The sequence below is a fragment of the Poecilia latipinna genome, unplaced genomic scaffold (assembly GCF_001443285.1).
Source record: "Poecilia latipinna isolate Pla-1442-1.1 unplaced genomic scaffold, P_latipinna-1.0 Scaffold627, whole genome shotgun sequence".
NCBI classification, from domain to species: Eukaryota; Metazoa; Chordata; class Actinopteri; order Cyprinodontiformes; family Poeciliidae; genus Poecilia; species Poecilia latipinna.
The window spans coordinates 1-21884 of record NW_015113243.1 but is presented as its reverse complement, the minus strand read 5'-3'; the positions used below and the strand labels follow the sequence as shown (position 1 = coordinate 21884).

At 38.7% G+C, this 21884-nt stretch overlaps 1 long non-coding RNA gene across 1 annotated transcript in view; it reads left to right on the top strand.

Annotated features, from left to right (window-relative positions):
• Nucleotides 1–18493, top strand: part of LOC106954093 (uncharacterized) — a 268751-nt gene extending 250258 nt beyond the window's left edge. The window contains exon 9 of the long non-coding RNA XR_001426301.1: nt 18415–18493. This is a non-coding gene — a long non-coding RNA (uncharacterized LOC106954093). The remainder of the gene's footprint in view (nt 1–18414) is intronic.
• Nucleotides 18494–21884: the final 3391 nt, after the last annotated feature.

Genomic DNA, 21884 nt, shown 5'->3' with positions numbered 1-21884 from the left:
CTGCTAAAATAATATTGCATGTCTCTATAACGTTGAATATTTTAATGCGTTAGCGTTTAGTGAGAATACTAGAAGCAATATCATTATTAATGTTTACTGTCATAGTAAATATTTTTGAGTTATTGTGATTATGGTGAAGGGATAAGTATCAGGAGATGAAGACGCTGCAGATGTGTCGAGTTATTTTGTCTGTAATGAATAGCCAGCGGCCTTGTTAGAAAGGTGTTTGGTAACAGATCCACACAGGGGTGGAGGGCTTGAGCAAAAACACTGAGCTGGACTTTGTTGAAAGCAAAATGAAAAGAAGTTATTTCACATGAAGCTCTCTGTCGTTCTTCGTTTTTAAAGCTACTTGACAAATCGATGATTGTTTGTTGGCTTAGTGTGCTTGATTGTCTCCCCCAGGCACTAACTGACTAATATATATTTTGACTCAAAAGTTTTACAGACATCTGTTTTGGGGAATATATGCCTTCATTTGAGGCCTTTAAGTGTTTTTTTTATTATTATTTTTTAATAGAATTAGGTACACATTTGAGTTTAATGCACATTCTATGTTTAAAGGTTACCTATTCGGGGTCAAATATATACATATACCCATGCTAATATTAATATATGGATAAATGCACTCCAGCATGTTGCAGGAAAAATGACACTCTTTATCTGGTCTTAGACAACCTTCTGTCAAAAGTCTATTATAAGTGGACCACTGCCTATTTCCTGTTTAGAATTTGCAGATTCTTGTATTGAATGTTAATTCAAAATTGTGTAGGTTCTTTGCAGACTTTCCATGTCATTTTTCAAATAAAGCCCAGCTTGGGAAGCTGAAATATGCAGACGTAATACTAATTGACACGCTACTGGGTGGAAGCAAAGCTGCCAATGCAGAAGCTGACTGGTGCTGACAGTAACAAAGACCACCTGCTTTGGCAGAATTTGGCAGAAAATGCATTCCGCTGTGTGTATTAAAGCTTAACTCTTAATAATTTTTTAAAATATATTTGTTAAAAATGTCATGACATTGTAACAGTACAACATGCAACACATGTGTGAAAAAAAATCAAGCTTTTCCACCTCCTTCCTGTAGTCCTATTGCCACCGGTCAAAATAACAAACCAGAGCCAGGAGGAAGGTCTTAGCACTGTCAATCATGCTGGTGTACCCACTGCAAACATGCTAATGGCAGAGAAACTACTTCCTGTTATCAAAAACCTGTTTTTCCCCTACGGCCATGCTAACTAACCTGCACATTTACGGGAGGAGCTGTAGCACAGCAGAGAGCATCATTAAAACTAGAAACCAACCAATGCCTGACTCGCATGCGCTGTTTTTCACTGTTCCTGCTCGTGGTGCTTTCCATCATGCCAGTCCAAGGAAAACTCTACAGGTAGATGATGAATGTTAATGCCAAAGGCCGAAGAGTCTATGCGTGCAAAATGATAAAGTGTCTTCCATCCCATTCCTTTCTGGTCTGGGGTCTGCTTGTCAGAGCTGATGAGGTAACACAGTATCACCCTCTCATTTAATTGCCAAATTAATTCACCCATCACAAAGCCCTAATGACACCACCGCTAACCGATAAATCTCTGAATTTGATCCAGCAAGTCCACCATTCATCATAACTGACTGCTTCAGTATGCAATCAATACGGCCCTTCCAGCACCAGGAACATCTACACCTTACGAAGTACACTGTTGTGGCGCGAAGAGGGCTGTGATAGAGTAAATGCATGGCCGGGCCAAAGGGGAAAAGCATCAATCATAAACCGATGAATTCATCAACAGCACTTTTTTTTTTTTAAGCTGGTTCTCTTGATAGGAACTCATCTACAGTTGATCTTAAAAGTGACTCCCCCCTGTTAATTCCCAAGGGTCTGACATTAAAAAATAAATAAATAAAATTCATGATAAATCTTTTTTTTTTTTTTTCCACCTTAATTGTGGCAAGTACCCCATACATAAACTAATCTTTTAGAAAGAAAAGCTGTATAACCTAATTGACTAAAATAAACTTTTCTTTTTGAAGTGTTTTGAAGTGCTTTGTTTGTTTGTTTGTTTTTTTAGATTTTGTGGCGCTACCATCCTTTATTCACAGTGATCAGACAGGAAATTGGCTGAGAGAGAAGGGAGAAGACAAGACGGCGAGCAAGGGTCCTGGGAATCTGTGTAGGGAAACGACTGCATTGATATGAAAAACTTCTTAATATAGAGCAACCCGGTCTGCTGCTACCGGAGCTGGGTAGAGGGACATTAAAAAAGTATTTTACAAAGGGGCCACAGAGTAGCTGATCATATTGTCTCATTTAATATTTAAAATTGTCATCAGGCAGATATAAAATAGAAAAGTATACAAATGATGATATTTTAAAGTTTGAAGTGAAAAATTCAAGCTGTTTTTTTTTTTTTTTCATATTAAATGTATTATACAGCAGGTACCGTGCATATATAAGTGTAAACAAGCTTAAATATAAAAAATAGAAATATCCCTTTAACAATAGCACATTCCCATTAAAGAAAACTGACAATAAACAATGTGATTTTAGTTCCAGCTCTGTAGGTCGGGTTACTGTAGATTTGTCTTTTACTTTTTATATTAACACTCTAACAGATTTGAGTGTTAAATTAAGGGTGGAAAAAGTTTCAAACGTATTTGTCGTGGTTCCACTCAAAAGAAAATCTGGACTTTGAGAACCTCGAGCTCCACGGCGACATTGTACTTGAGTTACGTAAGAGTTGTTGTGTTGGACCAGCAAGAAATCTGGACGCCATTAATAATTTGTTGGGAGAACTCGCAGCATCCCGAGTGCACTCACCTTCCAGTTTTCTTGTTCACAGTTGTTTAAATGTTTAAATCTTGGAAAAGGCTGAATAACAAGTGCACATTTCGGTGTTTGTCCACGCTCGCATTGGACACACACCCACAAACACGCACGCAGGCAGGCAGGCAGGCAGCATCAAGCCGCAGGGTGAAAGCAGCTCTGCTCACTCAAGGGGAAAGTGAACAGCTGTGCCCGTGACAGCTGGAGCAGTCATGACATCCCTTCACCAAATATCGGGGACGGCTGCGGACACACAATGGCAAATCAGCCGAGAGGGGTCCATTTACAACCTGGACCGGCCGCCAAGGCTTCAGCATGCAACCGGGCCGAGCTTGGTTTTTCCGAAACACATTTCCAGTGATAATGTGAGAAGTAATGAGTTTCTCCTTGGTCTATATCCCATATAATAGTCCCTCATTTGCTACAAAACAAGCCAATGAAGAAAATTAGATAATGCTGCGGCTGTGAAAAATGACTTGAATGCTAATGTTTGTTTTTTTGGAGGTCCGGTTTAAACGACTTCTCATCAGATTCTCACCAGAAACTTTCGCAGCATACTTTCCTAATCATTTCCGAAACAACAGGATGGTAATTCAATCAGGGGGGGAAAACATTTCCTAGACTCCTCAAAATAGGCTCTGTGCGTTTTTATATTTAGTCTGCTTTACTAACTAACATGGGCGGCATATCAATCATTTGCCTTGCTCTGGGAAAACGTTTAGGAATGAAAATTGTTATCAGATGCAAAAACCTGTCCTCTAATCAGAACGCAAGTTTTGCTTTTGCTTCAAATATTATCCGCGGCGGATGCCTAAGATGTGCTAGAGCTAGTTGCAATAGTGCGGGAAGCATTTAAAAGAAAGAAATCAGTCTACTATGCAAATGAGCATAATCACCTTCAGCCCCGTTAGCACCAGACCGATTTTAATTACACCTTAATTTCATGTATAAATACCCCCCCAATTCAGGCGAGCCGCTGCAGTAAGCTGCAGCAGAATAGACTGTGTGGGAGGACTGTATAGGTACAGATAATTACAGCTCACTGTTATGGACTTCTGATTATATGAGGTGGTGGCCAACATTCAGTGGGATTTTCTCCAAATACCACTAAATGGACTTCATCGGAATGATAGATGAAAGTGCATCACGCTAATGGTAGTGGTGAACAGCAGAGCCAGAACAGGCTCCTGTAATGTTGACAGCACATGGAGGCCAGGCTATTTTAGGATGGCCAAAGACAAACAAGAAGAAAGTAAGCTTGCTTTTTGATACTGCAAAGGGGGGCAGGTGAGGTCTGCTTATCACTGGTGGTCAATGGGGAAGGGCTAGGGTAAGAGATAGGAGACACTGTGGACATGTCCAAGCCTCACACTAAAACAAACGTCAGCACACACCTGGCTGACTTAACTCACACTTACCTTAGTTTGATTTGAGAGCAGAATTCATCATATTAGATGAATCTCAACTGGCCCAGAGAGGCATCAGAGCTCAAAATATCAAGTAACGTGCAAAGGTTTCAGATCACAATGTACCATTTATAAATGTTGTGCATCAGTGTTCACAAAAATACCAAACCACAATTAAAACAAACTGATATGCACCATGGTTTCAGTACACGGACAGCCTTTTCAGTCGTACACAAATGCCAACAGGTCACACAAACAACTACAGTGTGAACGCTGAGAACTCGTAGCTAGCTATTTTCAGTCGCAAAGAGGTGTTTGAAAATGAAGGAAACGAATGTTGGAACCCATTTCAAAGGAAGAACATTTACGTGTCGAGATGAGTCTGGAATTCAAGCTACAAGACGGAGTTAAACTTTCAGCTGATGCAGCGCTGGTCAGTTCCTCTGTTACATCCATTTTAAACTTTAAACCCCCGATTGTTAAAGAACTACTTACGCATGCTATGGTCTTGCCTCAGCTTATATAATTAATTATAACTGCTTATGGTAGGTAATGCTACAGCAGTTTAATTTAAAATGTTGTTCTTATAAGAAATGCACATTGGAAATCAGCCACACAATTCACACAATATATTGGTGCATTCGGCATATCGCACAGGAGTACCCGGAGAAATTACCATGGTAACCTGTTACTGCTTTAGCAGAGACTGTAGAAAAATTCAGTTTGTGGAGTGTAAACGCAGAGATCCATGGGAATTGTATGCTAACTTCACATAGAAAGGCTCCAACTGAAACTCCAGCTGGTAAGCTGGTGTGAGGCACCAGTGCTGTAACCACCAGACCACCGTGCAGCCGTGATGTGACTCAAGGCTGTACGAAATCAGGATGTTGGTAAAAAAAAAAAACTACACTGACAATAAACGTGGCGTGCTGGATTTTTCCGCTGCTTTGAAAACTGCACACTAAGTGGAATTTTATTGAGAACACCGACGTGTTAAATCTCCGCACATATATACGTTTCCCCCCCCCCCTCCTCCGAATGAGGTTATGAGAAAACCAAAGACTCCTGCTTGTGTTTGCGGCCACTTCTGTTTTCCAGTTTAAGTGGCATGACTTTGTAAGTTTCCTGGGTTTAATTAGCTCAATAAGGTTGAGCAATTTTACAGACTGAGCTCCATGTTTTGTGCTTTCCTCTTTGCATAAAAATGCCACATACTGCGTTTTCTAAGTTAAAATATATATACAAGGGGACGGAGGAATAAAAAAAAATCACCCACATCGAAGAGCACATCTTGAGGAGCTATTACAGTTGAATGACTGGATTTGCTCTATAAATAGTATTTTTTTTTTTCTTTTTCTTCCCAGCAGGGATGGAAGATTGAGCTTTGTTAGGGGAGATGGGGGGGAGGGGGGTGAAAGCATGAGGAGCATATGCTTGGGCACAGCTTTGTTCAGCCTCAGATGTTCCTTAACAGTTGATTTCCTCAAGTTGTGTTTCCTTTTTCACTAAGTTTATTGTACTAATTATTTTTCAGCACGTTCCACTCGGGTGGTTCACGGCTCACTCCGAACACACCCGGCCCAGCACGGGGCCTCCTGAATATCTGCTCAACTGTGTGACACATTGGTTTTCTGAATACCGTGGGCTGTTTCTTGTTTTTTTTGTGTGTGTGTGTGTGTGTGTGTGTGTGTGTGTGTCTTTATTGCAATGCTTGAGAGCTGATGGAGCGTTTTCTTGCTCTCAGCTTTTGCAGCCAATTAATATCCGCTCCGAGAATGAGTCACTCTCGCAGCGTTAATATTCAGGTAATCTCGTGTATATCAAAAAATCAAATTAGTGTTTTATATGTTGTGTTGGGAGGTGATTTGTATTCTGCGGTACGCCACCTCCTGTCATGCTGAAAGGCTCAGAAAACATGAACCAAGCACTTTCATTATTCTCAAACTGCATTGTGATGCCACTTGTAATCACCGTAGACAAACGGCGTACACACGGACATGCGGGCAGAACAGCATTGTAGTCAAAAAAAAAAAAAAAAAAAGAAAGGAGCATGTCTTTGTAATCCATGTCAGGGAATTTTTTTTTGCCTCTGTATTTTCCAATTCCTCTTCAAATGTTTAGATTTGCTGCCTGGGGCCTTTTTCTATCCCCCCTGGTGGGGAATGGTGCACACCTTTACGCCATTGTTACCCACAATATCTGAACTTGTATTCATTTTCTGCTCCGAGTAACTTCTGTGGTTTGACCTGATTGGAAAATATTGAAGATTTCAGCGTCCCAGATATCGTGTTGTCTGAAATGTCAGCACAGAAAATCACATCAATTCTGCTGCTCTTTGTGTTGTTTCTGCTCTTTGCCACTTATTTATTCATTTATTTTACTCTAGAGAGAAGATAGAGGGGGAAAACAGCCAGATGGGTGGGTTTTTCTGTAAAAGAAGACAAAAATTAAAAATCAGAATAGGAAATGAAAGCTAATTCAAGATCAGTTTTTTGTTGTTTGTTTTGGGGGGGTTTCTGATTGAGAACTTGAATTATGATTTTCATTTTTGACTCGGTTTCGGCCAGCGAAGAAGGAAAAAAAAAAAAAACTTGCTGCATCTCCTGCAAAGTGCAGAAGTGATGAAGTGCAACAGCAGTCAGTGAAATGCTCACGCTCCACTGATCAGAGCGTGAAACTATTTTACCACAGCAGGATGTACCTTACTGCACAAAAACCGTACAAAAACGAAACCATTGTTCACTCATCCGCTCACTATAATGTGTTCATTATATGTGAAAAAAAAACAACTATAAAACTGTCTCTTTAAAAGTGCACCCCAAAATTTATTTAATGTACACAATACTTAAACCAGATAAAATAAAGAATTCAAAGTCAACATTTGGGCAATTCTATTTTAATCTAATTGTGGATTCAAATCCACATATTTCAAGTGGATTTGCTCAGTTAGCTCAGTTTGTATTAATCAAACTTGCATTCACATCTTAAGTAAGGTTCACATCATTTTATGCTTTTTCTTCTTCTAAAATTGCCAATTAGGACCACAGTCAATCAATAGTGTTTAAAATGAGTGTGGTTTGCACTTTTGTCATTCCCACGCCACTCTGATCTGAACCAAGGCAGGCAAGGTGAAGTCTGCATCAGCTCCTCATATTTACATATGAACTACAGTGATTTCCCTGTGGCCTCTCGGTGGCCTTGCAAATACCACACGACACGAAAACCAGGGGTGATGCACGGTATTAATGTGAAACTAAAGCTGGTGGCCAAACCAGTGTGATACGCCACGTAATTGCAGCTCCCAGCTGAACGGGCCATAAGCCGCCAGAGACCTACTGACCTTGGTGAAAGTTAAAATTGTCCCCACGCTTTCACATGACCCAGTTTGTCACAGAAATATGAGCAGCACATTAAGCAACTCTGAAATGATGTTGGTAATGACCAGTTGCTGCACAGGTAGAGAGAAAGCCATTTTAAGAGGCAAGTTATTATCCGCCATGAACCCCGGGGGAGAAAACTGTGGAGTCGTATGCTAACATTACCTCATTGATGTTTTAATATGTCAGTATTTTAAAAAAAAAATAAAAAAAATAAAAAAGTTGTACAAAATGGCTTCAGAAAACATGTTCATAAGCGACAGATTTTTATAACTGACTGAACAACTTACTGTCTCTCCTGGTGCACGCTGCTGTTTGCAACTCTTTCATACTCGTAGAAGAAATCCGTAGTGCTTGTGCTGCTGCCTCGCAATCATTTGGATGACAAATAACGTGACGTCTTTCAAAGCGACAGATGCTTCCGACTTCGTTTCCTATCACTCTTCTTCCTTTCACACGGAGGCCTGCTTGGCACATCTGTTCCCTCAACAGTAAAGCAAAAGGCGGGAAAGACGGCTTAAAATGCCACACTCATTAATTATCTTTGTGAAACTTAAACAAGCGATTTTATTGGGAAACAAGAGGTTAATTGTGAATGACACCTGAGTTATGAATCCAAACGGAATTAAACATGGGGGGGGGACCCTTGTCTTTCAAATTGTACCGTTTCTGGAGACTTGTAGTCAAACGCACCCATGTTTTTGTTTAACAGGGTTCCCAGAACTAGTTTTAAAACCGTTGTACATGAGTAAGAGCGATGGGAGGAACTCCATAGTGAAATATAATAATAATAACTTCATCAGCTGGATAGATCCATTTTGCTGGGTGAAGATGTCTCAGAAATATTTCTACTTCAATGCTCAGATTCACGACGAGAAGCATGCGCAAACACATTTCATACCAGCAAATAACTTAGTGAATTTACCACAGAATGTCTATGGGGCAAATTGAGAAAAATGGGGAAAATAAATGAATAAATAAACATTTAAACTTCTAATCCAAGTAAAGGAAAATATGCCCCTGTGGTGTTAGGATACAGAAGGTAAATAAGCTTTAGTTTAATTATTCTTCCTAATGGGTTTGTTTAAAAAAAAAAAAAAAGTTTCACCAGGAAAAAATTTTAAATTCTCTAGCTGAACTTCATGAAAGTTGTTCTAAAAAGAAAAAGATGAAAGTTTCCAACAGTCATCTCTGTTATAACTTTTTTTTTTTTACATAAAAGTAAGAACTACCTTATGAAGCATATAATATCCTGACAGAATATAGCATCTCATAAAAAACAACAACTTGGTGACTAAATGGTGCAGATTACAGTCTCTTGCGTGGAAGATTAAAGACTCCCTCCCTGGTCCATTTAGAGAGGTGCCAGCCGCTCTTGTACCTGTAACATACACTACAACTCCTAATTGATTTTACAAGGCAGCTTAGGCTCTAATTGCTGCTTTGCCCAGGGATATGGCTGATCCAAATGGCTTAACCACTTCTCTTTTTTGGGGAGATTTCCATTCATGAGAGAGCCGGAACGACGAGAACGGAATAACAACACGTCAGCGGCAAGTTCTCCGATACCTTTGGATCAAACTGATGTACATTGTGATTTTTGCACGCATTCCACATGTGGTGTTTAGGGGCGTTACTTGCGGTCTCATCAGTTGCATGATAATAATAACTAAAAGGAAAGTGGAAAAACAGCAATTTGCTGCAGCAATGCATCAATTGGCATTAATCAGCGTAACAGGAATCTTGATTTTAATTCCTATTCCCATTACGTTAACTCAGTCCATGTGACCAAAAAGTAGTCGCGCGGCATGTGATCACGTGGCTTCAAACACTACAGCTGCCATATTGTGAAGTGACACATTTGTGAACTCCATTCTCACACCCTGAACAGATCTTAAGGGTCCCACACCGTCTGTGTTATCGTCAAGTATAGGTGTATTGCTGGCAGAATATAATTTATATAAATGTCACTGCACTAGTTTTTGCTTGGGGTCTCCTCCATTACAAATAGTGAAATCCCTACTACTTTATAAGAAATTGGTAGGAATTACTTTAGATCAGCTTGTCCTGTTGTGAAACTTCAAAGCGGCCCATGAACAGGATTTATTAAAGCTGAATGGTGTCTACCATTATAGCCGCAAATTGCTGCAGACTGGTGTTTGTAAATAAACAATTCTCTGGATGGTGATGGTGGTTTTCGAAAGTAGCAAAGAGATGAGCTCTAAAAACTTATTCAGTTTTATTTGCCTGTTTATTGTATTCCTCTAGCTCAATGTTGTTGTTGTTTTGTTGTTTTTTCTTTGTTGTTGTTTTTTTCAAATTTATTCATTTCATTCAATACAGAGAAAAAAAAAATAAAAAAAAAATAAAGAAAACATCCTAACAGTTTTTAGTATACAAAAATTAAAAAAAAGAAAATACACCTCCATCCATACATACCTACATATCCATCTGTATACATTTCACAAATATATACACTGACAAACATACTACATATGTATTTGAAAAAAAAAATGAAATGAAAGGTAGCAGAAAGAAGAAAAAATCTTATAGTATCTGCCCCTTTTTCCTCAACTCTGAATCAAAACAAAAAAAAAAAAAAAGGATTTACCATGTGAAGGATTTACCCGTCTTGTTCGTATGATTATTACCAAAACATATCCAGTCGTCTATTCTCTTTTGGGGAAATGTGCTGGTTTACTAAACAAGTACTTATTCTAACCCTCAAAACAAATCTGTTCTCAGCTGAGACTACTCTTTGTTTGTTGCTGCTGCTTATTTAAAACGATGTCCGTGTGGACAGTGATACGACTCAGACAAACTCATTTTCCACTGCGACTTAAAACATTATTCCAACTATATTCATAGCATCAAGGCTCAGCCAATTATGGATTTAATTTGTCAACCTCAAAGGTTTTGCTATTAACTCTCTGAGGTCTGGGCTGCGTCTCTGATTGACCCCCATGTTGTTGTTTTTTTTGTTTTCATCCAAATCTACTCTTCAAACAGCTGAGATCTGAATAGACAGGGAATTATGGATGGGAATGATCTGACAAATTAAATGCAGTTTCATGAGGCTGCTCAGGTGGAAAATAGATTGGATTATGATTTGAGACAGTCGGGATGCAAAGGGAAGAGATTGTAGAAAAATAATATATCACTCAGTGCACAAACTGCTGTGCCTGGAAATAAGGCTGCGGCTGCAGCCTCTTCTGTGTGATAAAAGAAGAGCATTTTACTGTCTACCTTTTGCAACCTTAAAGGCACAGTGCAAATGTTATTAAATGTGGTTCTTTGAAGCCATCAGTAATAGTTCCCTTATCTCTGGAAGAGAGACGTCATATTGAGTTCGCAGAAAGGTAAAGAAACAGAAATGGGAGAAAAAGACAAAACCGTCTATTTGTTTATCCATCCATCGCTCCCCCTCGTCCCACTTCCTGTTTCTGTGTGTTGGTTGAAAGTTTCAGTAAATAAAAACACTTTTGTAATTATACTTTAACTTGACATGAAAACTCAGAACTCTGGAAGTTTAAGCCTGGAAAAAAAAAATGTTGTCCTGAAAAATGTGTTAAAATCTTGAACACAACAGAGTAACTCTAAACGTTGTTCGTTTTGGGAAAAAAAGCTACAAACTTTATAAAAGTGTTATATGAAGTTGTAAACAGACAATGTTTATGTTATCGTGTCCCAAAGACGTTAACATTGTCTTAGTTGAGTTTTATTAAACTGCATAAATCTGATTAAAAGGAGGGTCCACCTGACTACTTGTTAGTATTCCACAACTTTGAGAATTTATTCACTTTTCTACATGTGTGTGTGTATATATATATATATATATATATATATATATATATATATATATATATATATATATATATATATAAGGGAACAATTTCTAGTAGTTACTTCACAGAACCTTATGTAAAAAAAAAAAAAAAAAAAAAAACCCAAAGTTTCCCTTTAAAATTTTCCTTTGCAAGCATTTGAGAGAAATAAACTCTGCAAAACAAGTTGTTTTTTTTTTGTTGGTTTTTTTTTTTTTTTGTATGTGACTTGTCAGAAGTGCAGGGTAATTATTGAAACATATGGGCGACTGGCCCTGCTCTTAACCCTCTCACTAATGATGCTTGGCTTTTACAGAAGGGCATGGGAAGGACACTCACACCATTAAATGTTGTAGTTGTACCAATAGAGATCTATGACTTCTCCTGCAGCTAGACAGAGCACTGTGTAGTGGGGGGAAAAAATAGTTTAAAATGAAACTATAAAACACTGAAAAGCAGCCGCAAACCCACATACTGCAGGCATACAGAGTTTTGTCACTGCTAACATAATTTACTTCAGCTACATGATAAAATCTTCCCCAAATCAAGCTTTTCCTGGATAAATGTTCTTGTTCTTGCCCAACTCTTAGCCACATGAATGAAACCCATAATATATTCCTTCATCAAAATCTGTTTGGGTGGCTTAACCAAAAAATAATGTTGGTGTTTATTTGATGGATAAAGTCACTGTTCATGTATATAAAAAAATAAAAATAAATACTGAATATCTATATCTATATTACTAATATTATGCCCTCTGTTTAATTGTATCCTTTCATTGAACACAAAACTACAATGCTAGCCTCATCTTGGTCACATCAAAGCCTTTCCTCGGACATCAAATTTAATTGAATTTAATTCCGGACGACCCACTTCAACTCCATTAATTTGCTTTGCTGAATGGAATCAGGAAAGATGCCTGTCTATAACGCCAGCTAGCTTGAGGCATGTTTCCCCCTCCACCCAGCCAGCCACAGCTCGGAAGTTGTAGCACTCTCTCATGTTAATGGACTCGACGATTACCATCCACAGTCCGTGGAAAACATGCATACATGCCCCAGGTACATCTCAGTGTGACCCAGCCAGCTCAAACTTTTGTTCATGTGGTCTTCTGGCTACAGGCAAAAAGTGATGCTGCTACACAATGGACTAAAAGCTTTGGCAGACAGAAAGAGATCCCGACACAATGGCTGAGGCCGACCCAGAAACAGCAATTGAAAATATCTTCACAGAATTCATCTGAAAGTTGGATGCGCTTGCTGCAGTGCGTTACCATGAGCGCCAGTTTTGTGAAGGACTAAATATTTTCATTTAACATATTTGGACGTGGCTGCACAGGGGCACAGTTGGTAGCACGGTCACATAAATGAGCAAGAACTCTGAAAAGTTGAGTTTGTGGTAGTCGTTTACATGAAGAAGATGTGATCATTTATGTGTTTAAGCCTTCAGCATGATGGACGGAGCACTTTCCTTTACCATCACTGTGGACAGTGAACATTTTAAACACGATGGTCTCTTGTGAAGGTGTATGTATACCCCAAATTCCAGAATCCCTAAAGACATACATGCTGTTATAGTTATGAGTTTTTGGTAAATATGAGTTAAGCTAGCCTTGTTTTTGACTGCCAATCTGTCAGCTGTCTTCTTGATCTGATAGTTTCCAGCTCCCACAATGAATCTCCCCAGGAAAACTCAGGTAGATCTAATGGAAAGACACACATTTCTCGTTTAGCTCACACTACAAACTCTACCTGACTAAACTGACAAAGTTGTTCTCGTATAAATCTGCCAAACTCGCTAACTGAGATTATATAAATAGTGTTGACTAGTCTCCGCTTTCTTTAAATTAGCATCGGACAATGGAGACCAGATGGTCTGGTCGGCACAGTTGTTACATTTGGCAGGGTGAGCTAATCTGTCGAGTATCAGCGCAAAATTCTTAGCTGCTTTCACACGACAGAGCAACTGGAAAAGCAGCTCTTGGATTGATTTCCTCCCTCATCCGACGCATGGTGAAGATTTCTGACAAAGACATATGGAGGAGAGAAATGCACAACAGCAGGTAGTCCAGTCTCCAGTCTGAGATGTTTTCACTTGATTGTTTCGGACAACACGCACCTTCAGATGAGCAATGTATGCAGCCTTCGCAGGCAGGTGGGCGCACTGATTCAGCTCAAACACAAACTCAGCAGAAGGCGATGAGTCTCTGCTTGCAAGGCAAATGGCCCAGGAGCTTTCTGCTTCAAAGAATCATGTACTAAAGTTTACAATTTCTGATATTGTAAACTTCCTTGTAATTTCCATTGCAAATTCCTTGGATTCCAAGTTTTATTTCTGCATCTTAATTTCACCTCAGTTACTGTCTCCTCAACTCAGCTCAGCAGACCTTTGAGAAATGGCATCTTTCACCTTCACTCCATTTGGACTTGTGGAGAGACGCTGTCTGGGCTTTGGCAGATGGACTGATAGCCAGCTCTGTGGAATGGCAGCTGTTAAAGAGCTTTTTAAATTGCACCCAGGTTGATGGGTGCCTGTCAGCAGGGCAATGGACAGAATTCGGGAAAGGAGAGGGAGGAAAAAACAGAAATCGGGGAGGTAAGGGTGAAGCAGAGAGCGGAGCTGGAGGACAGTGACCCTGACACCAAGGGATATGGAAGAAAAATGTTTGTGGAAAAAGTGAAAGTCCAAAGGCAGAAAAATCATAAGGAGGTTATTGGACTCAATGTGGCAAATTAAAGAGGTGACAATAGCAAACGAAGTACTGAGTCCTGCTATCGCTGTAGTTATTTAGTTGGGGCTCACATCTGCGCTACGTTTGCCAGCTTCAATGTTCCTGAAACTACAGATGCATTCAAAATAAGTCGCTTGTCCAATCTATCATTAAAACCACAGTAAAATGATAGTAATCCCCTTTAAAAGCATTGGTTGTAGAAATTCTGTACCCCCAATGTCACAAAAGATATCTGCCTATATACTGATCTTTTTTTTTTTCTTTATCACATTCAAATGCTTTAGACAAATTTCAACAGCCGACAGACAAACCCTGAGTAAAAACATGAAGCATATTACAGATATTTAATAAATTGGTATACAAACCAACTTGTCCTATGTCAAAATACAATAGCCCCTAACTTTCAGATCATGAGTAAACTGTTGATAGTCAAATCTGTTTTGTTCACATTCACTTGCCACATTCATGTCTGATTTAATAAATAAAAAATACCACCTAAGTGGAACTTTCTGGATGGTTGCGTCCTGATGTGGAGGAAAAGTACTTCAATAAGTCTCTTTCTTTATTTTTACGTGTTCTCTGTTTAGTATTTTATGCAGATGGTTGTCTTCATGTGCCAGGGTAGATTTGCTCTATAAAATTGGATATCTGAAGATGGTTTCCCGTTTGCATGATAGACTATTAAATCAAGACTGCACCCAGCATCAAAGTAGGCAAACCACAACAGTGTAATGGTAACTTGTTTAAATGATCTTCGACCGCTTGGATTATGCGAGTGTCCACCATGCGTCTCCCACGTCTTCAACATTTCAGAGAAAGGTCCTCAAACATCGTTGTTAGTGTGACGGTCTGGAGCTGCTTTAGGACATGAACGATGTGGTGTAGTTAACGCAACCAGGAATATTACGACCGGAATAATTTTTGGCTATCGGTTGGTGACCATGCCATGTAGCAGGACTAATTGCTAAGTGCTACGAGGTTAGCACAACTTATTAGTATTTGGAGGGGAAATTATGTAACTTTGTCACAATCTTTTATAAAATAACGACCCTAAGAAAAAGTTAACCATTTCACACCAACTAACCAGGCTTAAAATTGAAGTTTGAATGTAAATAATGCTGAAGCTAGGCTCTGTACGTTGAAATGCAGTTAGCTTAGCTTTGGCATGTTTATTGTTTGACTTGATAGCAATGAAATGAAATTTCCTAATGAGCTTTCATTTTTGTTCATAACTTGAAAGCCGCTTAACATCTGAGAAGTTTGGATAGTACCGCAGCTTAGGCGTTTTCCACCAGCATTTAAGCTTTAGTCTTAGCAGGTCTGGTGCTAGCATGCTCTTTAGGCTCACGCTGCAGCACATTTTTGTCTACTTTTAGCAATAGTGTACAGTTTCTGTTTACTATTTATACCATTGTGTCAAAAATGGCCAAGGCATCATATTGTATTGCTTTTTTTTTTTTTTTTTTTTACTCAAATTGAAATTCTACTGATTTGACAGTTGCAATTTGCAATGTGGAAAACTGCATTCTGCTATTTACATTGCAGGGGAACGCTGTTGTTGCCTTGTAATGCGACTCTTTCAGCCTGACTGCCTAATACCGCCTTGCTGTGCAACAGATGGCGTTCTAAGAAGGTCATCATGTCTGTTTCAACAGTTGCTTCACACCCTGGCAGCATTATTAGGGGCTATTTAGAGCATAATGTACTGTCAAGGTGTTGTCAAACAGCAGCTGAATAAATGTAGCCCTCGTTAGGAATCTTCTTAACTTGCTGAAGATCCCTTTGAGAGTTTACGATCTGTTCACGGTAAAAAGCTAATTACGTGTAAATTATTCAAAAGTTTTTTTTATTTTATTTTACTTGTCAAGTTCTCTATCCTTTGGTGTATTTCTGGAGGTTCTTGGTATTTATTATCTCACACCTCGGGACACCATCAAAATAATAATAATAAAAAAATCCATAATTATTTCTTTTTTTTTTTCCCAGAGACCTTATTATTCATGTAACACTTTGATTTCTCACATGCTTGAAAGGTCTAAGCTGAAAATGCTTTTCCCCAAATCTACAAACACTCACATAGTATGCCTCAGAAAACAAATAGTTTGCCCTCTTTATGTTGAAAAAACAAACAACTAACTCCATAAGGTCTTGAAAGAACTAGTGTGGCTACATTAAGGCCGGTTATTAGCCATAAATCTACAAAAGGTGGCTGGACCTCTCTCTTATTGCACACTGATTGCTGCAGTATAACTATTAATCATTCTCTGCATTCCCCACGGGTCAAAAAACCCTCTTTAGCAGAGGGATGGATCAGATACTGCGGGACTGGCAATTATCTGAATCCAAATTCTCTGTGGTGTTGTGCTCTCTCATTTGCTTCTTTCCAAATTATGTTTGCATTGGATTCCACTAATGGAAGATGTGACTAATGCTGGGCGTCATCCAAAACTGCTATTATTATTGTTATTATTATTATTATTATTATTATTTTGTGTCTAGATAAGTTGTGATAAAAGTGACTTTTTGCTCAGTGTGTAGCAGTCAAACCAAAACCGACTTATGATTGTGACAAGTGTTTCTCGGTTTTTTCTATTTTTGAATGCGTAACATCTTGCACAAGTAATTTTTCCTCCATTACTCATGTTTCCCATTTTGTTATAACTGCAAACTTAAAAGTATTTTTTATAAGGAGTTGTGTAATAGATAAAGTTGAATTGTGAAGTGGAAGGAAAAATCAGATCAGACCAAAATTTGAATTTTATGGCCATCATGCAAAACTAGTTTTGGAAAACAAACGCTGTACGTCAAGCCTGAACACACTTCCTGAACGATTTTGGCAGAAGTATCTTTATTATTGCTTTTCCTTGTAAGTGGTCGGAATAAATTTTACCAATGCTTCCCAAAAGTTATGGGAAACATTCCCATCCGTTTTGGGAATGTTTCTCTTTGGTGTGGACAGTAAAGTTGTCAGAGTTGATGGGTCAAAAGTACAAAGCAAGAAGGTGGATCAAAAAAAGAAAAATAATAATTGCAATTCAGGAAGAAAACAAAAACAGGACATGGTTGCATCATCATAACGCCATGGAAATACTATTCTTTCACGAGTTACGTGGCGATTGGCCTTCACCTTCCAGCAGGATATCAAACAATAAGTTTCACAAAGTATTCACTTTGCAAATGAAGAGAAATGCAAACCACAGTCATCGCATTTTTCTTTTTTTTCTTTCTTTTTTTTTTTTTTTACAAAATCCCCCCAAAATACAAAGATTTTTTTTAATCAATTTTCTTCCCCTTCACAATTATGCACTATTCTTTGTTGGTATATATTGTTTGTTTCCCAGTTGAATCACAGTGAAATTTGTGGCATAATGTGACAACATGTGAAAAAGGTCAAAGGGTTGGGAATACTTTCGCGATGTAAAATATACTTTATGTCCGTTCAAACTGATCATCAAGCCGAGGCATTGCACAGCTGTGTAGCTATCAAACCAAAGCTGTTTAGTCTCAGTAACTCTGATATAGCGTGCATATAAACCAGGAATAAATCCCCTCTTCAGCATTATGACATCAACCGTTCAACCACTCAGCCTCCATGCTCTGCAGTCATATTTCTCTGCCAGAATCGATTCTATCAATAACAACCACTGGGAAGCTCAAATTTTATGTTGCGGTCTGGAAAAAAAATAATAAAATAGGGCAAAGTTGCATAGCATTGACATATTCTGCTTATGATTGTCACTTTTGTTTGATTTCCCCCTTTTCCCTTTTTTTCCTTACTTGGTTCTGAATCTGTTGGTACTCGGACACCTCATGCGTGTAATCGCAATGATATTCTTCCAGTTGATCTTTAATTGTTTCAGGCAACCTTTCGGCGTGAACTTAACCAAGGAGCTGCCCTTCCTATTTCCAACTTTCTAATTTCTCCTTAATGAAATCTGTTGGAAATGTCCAAGCGGTGGCTGGACGTCTGTGGCCAAGACTGAATTTTTGAGACAGACTGTGAAAATTACAAAGCTTTAAGTGTCAGACGCACAAGCCTGCCAAATGTAATCAGTGGGTAATAAGTGTTTGCCCTTTAGCACGGTAAGAGTCTGGAAAAGTAGTGCATCAGTGCAAGGCCACAAATCATCGTGTCGGTCCGGGTTTTAGATTCAATCCATTATGAACCTTTTCCAAAAAGAGGCGTTAGTGTTTAGTTTGTGCTTTTTAATCTGCATAGACCTTCATTTAATGCTTTGTGTTTTTTCTCGTCTTTCAGCTCACGATCTGCCGGGAAGTTTGCTTGAGTGGTGAAAGGTAGGTTTTCTGATGGAAGATTTTCTGCTTGTTCACCAAATGAAGTCTCCATTTCTTTATCGGTCTGATTATTGTCTTAATACTGGCGGCAGCAAAATGGAAACTCTGAAGAAGTAAGACTGTTAGGGGCCTTGAATTCTGGTCTCCCTGCTGCTTAATTACTGTGGTCTCTGAGCCCAGGAGGCACTGCTGTAGAAAGGCTTTCTTTGCAGAGTCTGGCAGAGACAAACAGCGTCACCTGCGCTGCTCCTCTTGCTGTAGTGGATTTTGAACCCATTGGACTGCCAGCACTGGCAGTGTGCACGAGAGCAACGACGCAGTATTGATATTTGTGTGTTTGTTAAGTGATTGCTGACAGTAATATCTCTAAGTACACAGTGGGGGAGTCTTCCGAATAATGCATCCCTAACTCGAAATAGATTTTGTCAGACATCTGATCTTACGTCAAGATGACTCTGTTTCTAATAAACCACAGTTGTGATGTATTTAATACTGGGGTACTTTAATAAACGTAACATTGCAGGGTTTTTTTTTTTTTTTTTTTTAATAACAATATTGGAAGTTTTTTAAATTTCTACCTAATCTCATTTGCCTGGGATTGAAATTTGACAGAACCTCCTCTTAAGTTCAGAAATAGCCACAGCGTCTCATATATCCTGTGACTGTATAAGCGGTGAGACAGTAGATGTATACTGCAAATGCAAACTTGGATACATTTTTATCTGGTGGAAAATTTATATCCAGGTTTGAATTAATTTTTTTTTTTAATTGATTAAAAAAAATTTACTTGGATTAATCACTCTCTAGCATTGTGATTAACCACGATTAACCGCTGCGCCTAACTTTGTAGACTTGAAATGACGTCCCCCTCCTTCTGCCACATTTCAACTAATTAATGCAATCACATTTTAGATTTTTTTTTCTTTTTGTAGCAAAAAGCAGGTCATTTTTTCTACATGAATAATTAAGGATTTCAATAATCATGGCACCAGAGATTTGATTTAAAAAAAAAAAAAGAGACGCTTTTTTTTCTTTGATGTCAAAGTTTGGCCCTGTTGAATAAAACAATTTAAAGGTTAAATTTTCAGTAACAAATTTTTGTTACTGAATCAATTATGCAATACTTAATTACGCAATACAAATGCCGGCAAAGCCTTTGATTTAGGAATAAATGGCATGGATAAAAAAACAAAAAACACTTGAGGTTGTACTTGATGTAAAAGGCGTGCTGTCATTGGTTTTACACGTACTTGAATTAAACTGTTCCGTCAACTCCTGCGAAAAATGCTTCAATTAAAATAAAGGTTTTAATTAAAGCATTTGGAATAACATTCGAGATTGCTCCTGCCACTTCAGATGTTTACAGTTTAAAGTTAATTAGCTTGCTGAGTCCAGGAAGCTGCACCACATCACAAAGTCAACTACCGACTATAAACTCCACACCAGCCGGGTTTCTTAGATCGCCGCGTTATTTTTTCTTTATTTTATTTTTCCACTCGCCGCCTTTGAGGTTGCTATCTTTACAATCCAGCTCCGAGTTTCAAATGGATGTGACTCACCGACTTCACCACGTCCAGCTGTGAGATGTTCCACCAGCCCACACCCTCATTTTCAGGAATATATTCTCCACCTGGAGCAAACATCAGTTAAAATCTCCTCTGCCATAAAAAAACATTTGCTTTTATCAAAGCGCTTTAGAAGACAATTGCTTTTGAAGAAAAAAAAAAAAAGCGTTCTGATGGAGAAACATCAGAAGTTTATGTGCAGGAGAGTTAGAGGATTACTTCAGGCAACAACATGACAAGTTAAATGTGTTTTTTTTTTTTTTTTTCCTTTTCTTTTTGGCTGATTACCATAGCTGCTACGTTAAACTAGTGGATGTAATTGTTTCCTCTTCATCCCAGAAAATGACTTTAGGATGCAAAGTGTTGTTACCGTACAGTGAAAGCATCTTGCCAGAACACACACTTTTGACCTTTTTTGTAAGCTTACTAAAATAAAAAATAAAAAATTAGCTTAAGAAAATACATAAATAAAACCTAGTTCAAAAGTCTTACAATCATGAGCTTCCTTATTCTTAGCATTTCTTCATCTATAGGGTTGTTACAGATGCAACTGCTTTTTTTTTCTGCCGTCTCCTTGTTTGAGCTGATCATGGTTTGGGAACAGTTTATAGCCTTGGGGCATAATTATGCTAAACCTTGGACATGCCATGCACTGTTAGTCAGCATCACTTTCACTCTGTTCTCCTCTTCCTGCTTTGAGTGTTTAGGAAGTCTCTGAGTCTGAGGGAGTACATCTCTATGCAGATACTTTACTGCGTAGATTCAGACTTTGTGCTTGAACCGCAGGCAATCACATATTTTAGGGACGGCAACCGCAACAAAACACCGAACACTTGACACTCTGAATACTTGAGACCCCATCCACCTCAAACCACCCCAAAAAGTGCTTATAACTGCATATTTTAGGAGTTGAAACGCCAAATATACCTTAAGAGCTGTTGATATGCTCTGTGGAAACTGTCTTAGCACAACCACAACAGCTGAGATATAATTATGTTGTCATCAGAAATATTTTTATCTTGTTTGTAATTTTAATTTGATACGTACACGTGTTGCACTGCACTGACACAAGCTTCAAACAGCTGGAAAAAACAAGAATGAGTAACTGTGATTACTTTACAGTAACTAGTGTCTACTAGTGTTACTAGTGTCTCACACCGCGACACTAGTAACCAGTCCATGACTGTATGCTAAAGTAAAACATATTTAAGCTATTTGAGGGCCGCCCAACCCTGCTTTCTGCTTTAATTATATTCGTTTTACGTCTACGCTACAGTCTCATTCAAAATGGCGGGAAAGCAAACTGTCTGTTTCACGGATTTGAAAGTAAAACGCCTTCAATTTTCAGATGGAAAATAATTGGGCTTCTTTTTTGTTTTTTGTTTTTGTTTTTTTAAAGAGGAACTTTTGCAATAAATTGCATTAAGCAACTTTTTCTGTATTGTTGTTGATCAGCTTGTGTCTTTGCAAGGCAGGTTTGCAGAGGGTTTTCTCCACCTATAGGCAGAACATGTGAGGGCAGATGAAAGCAGCTTTGAGGATGGTGCCCACGACTGGGAGGAACAGCTCTTCCTCCACCACCTTTCTCTGTCTGATCTCCATTTCCCCACCCTTCTTCATCCCCGTCCTTTTTTCTAACCTCTCCTATTCCTCTGCCACTCTGCCTCGCTATCTCCTCTTGCCTGCCTCTCCCCTCTCTCTGTTGTTTGCCTATCCAATTTTCCCTGCACATCCAGCCCACTCCTTCTCCTCGGCCACTGCCGTATCCATGCTGGTTCTCATCTCAAACCGCTCTGCTCCCTGTACTTACACACACGTATATATGTACATATATTTATATAGTATATATTTATTTTCTTTTTTTTTT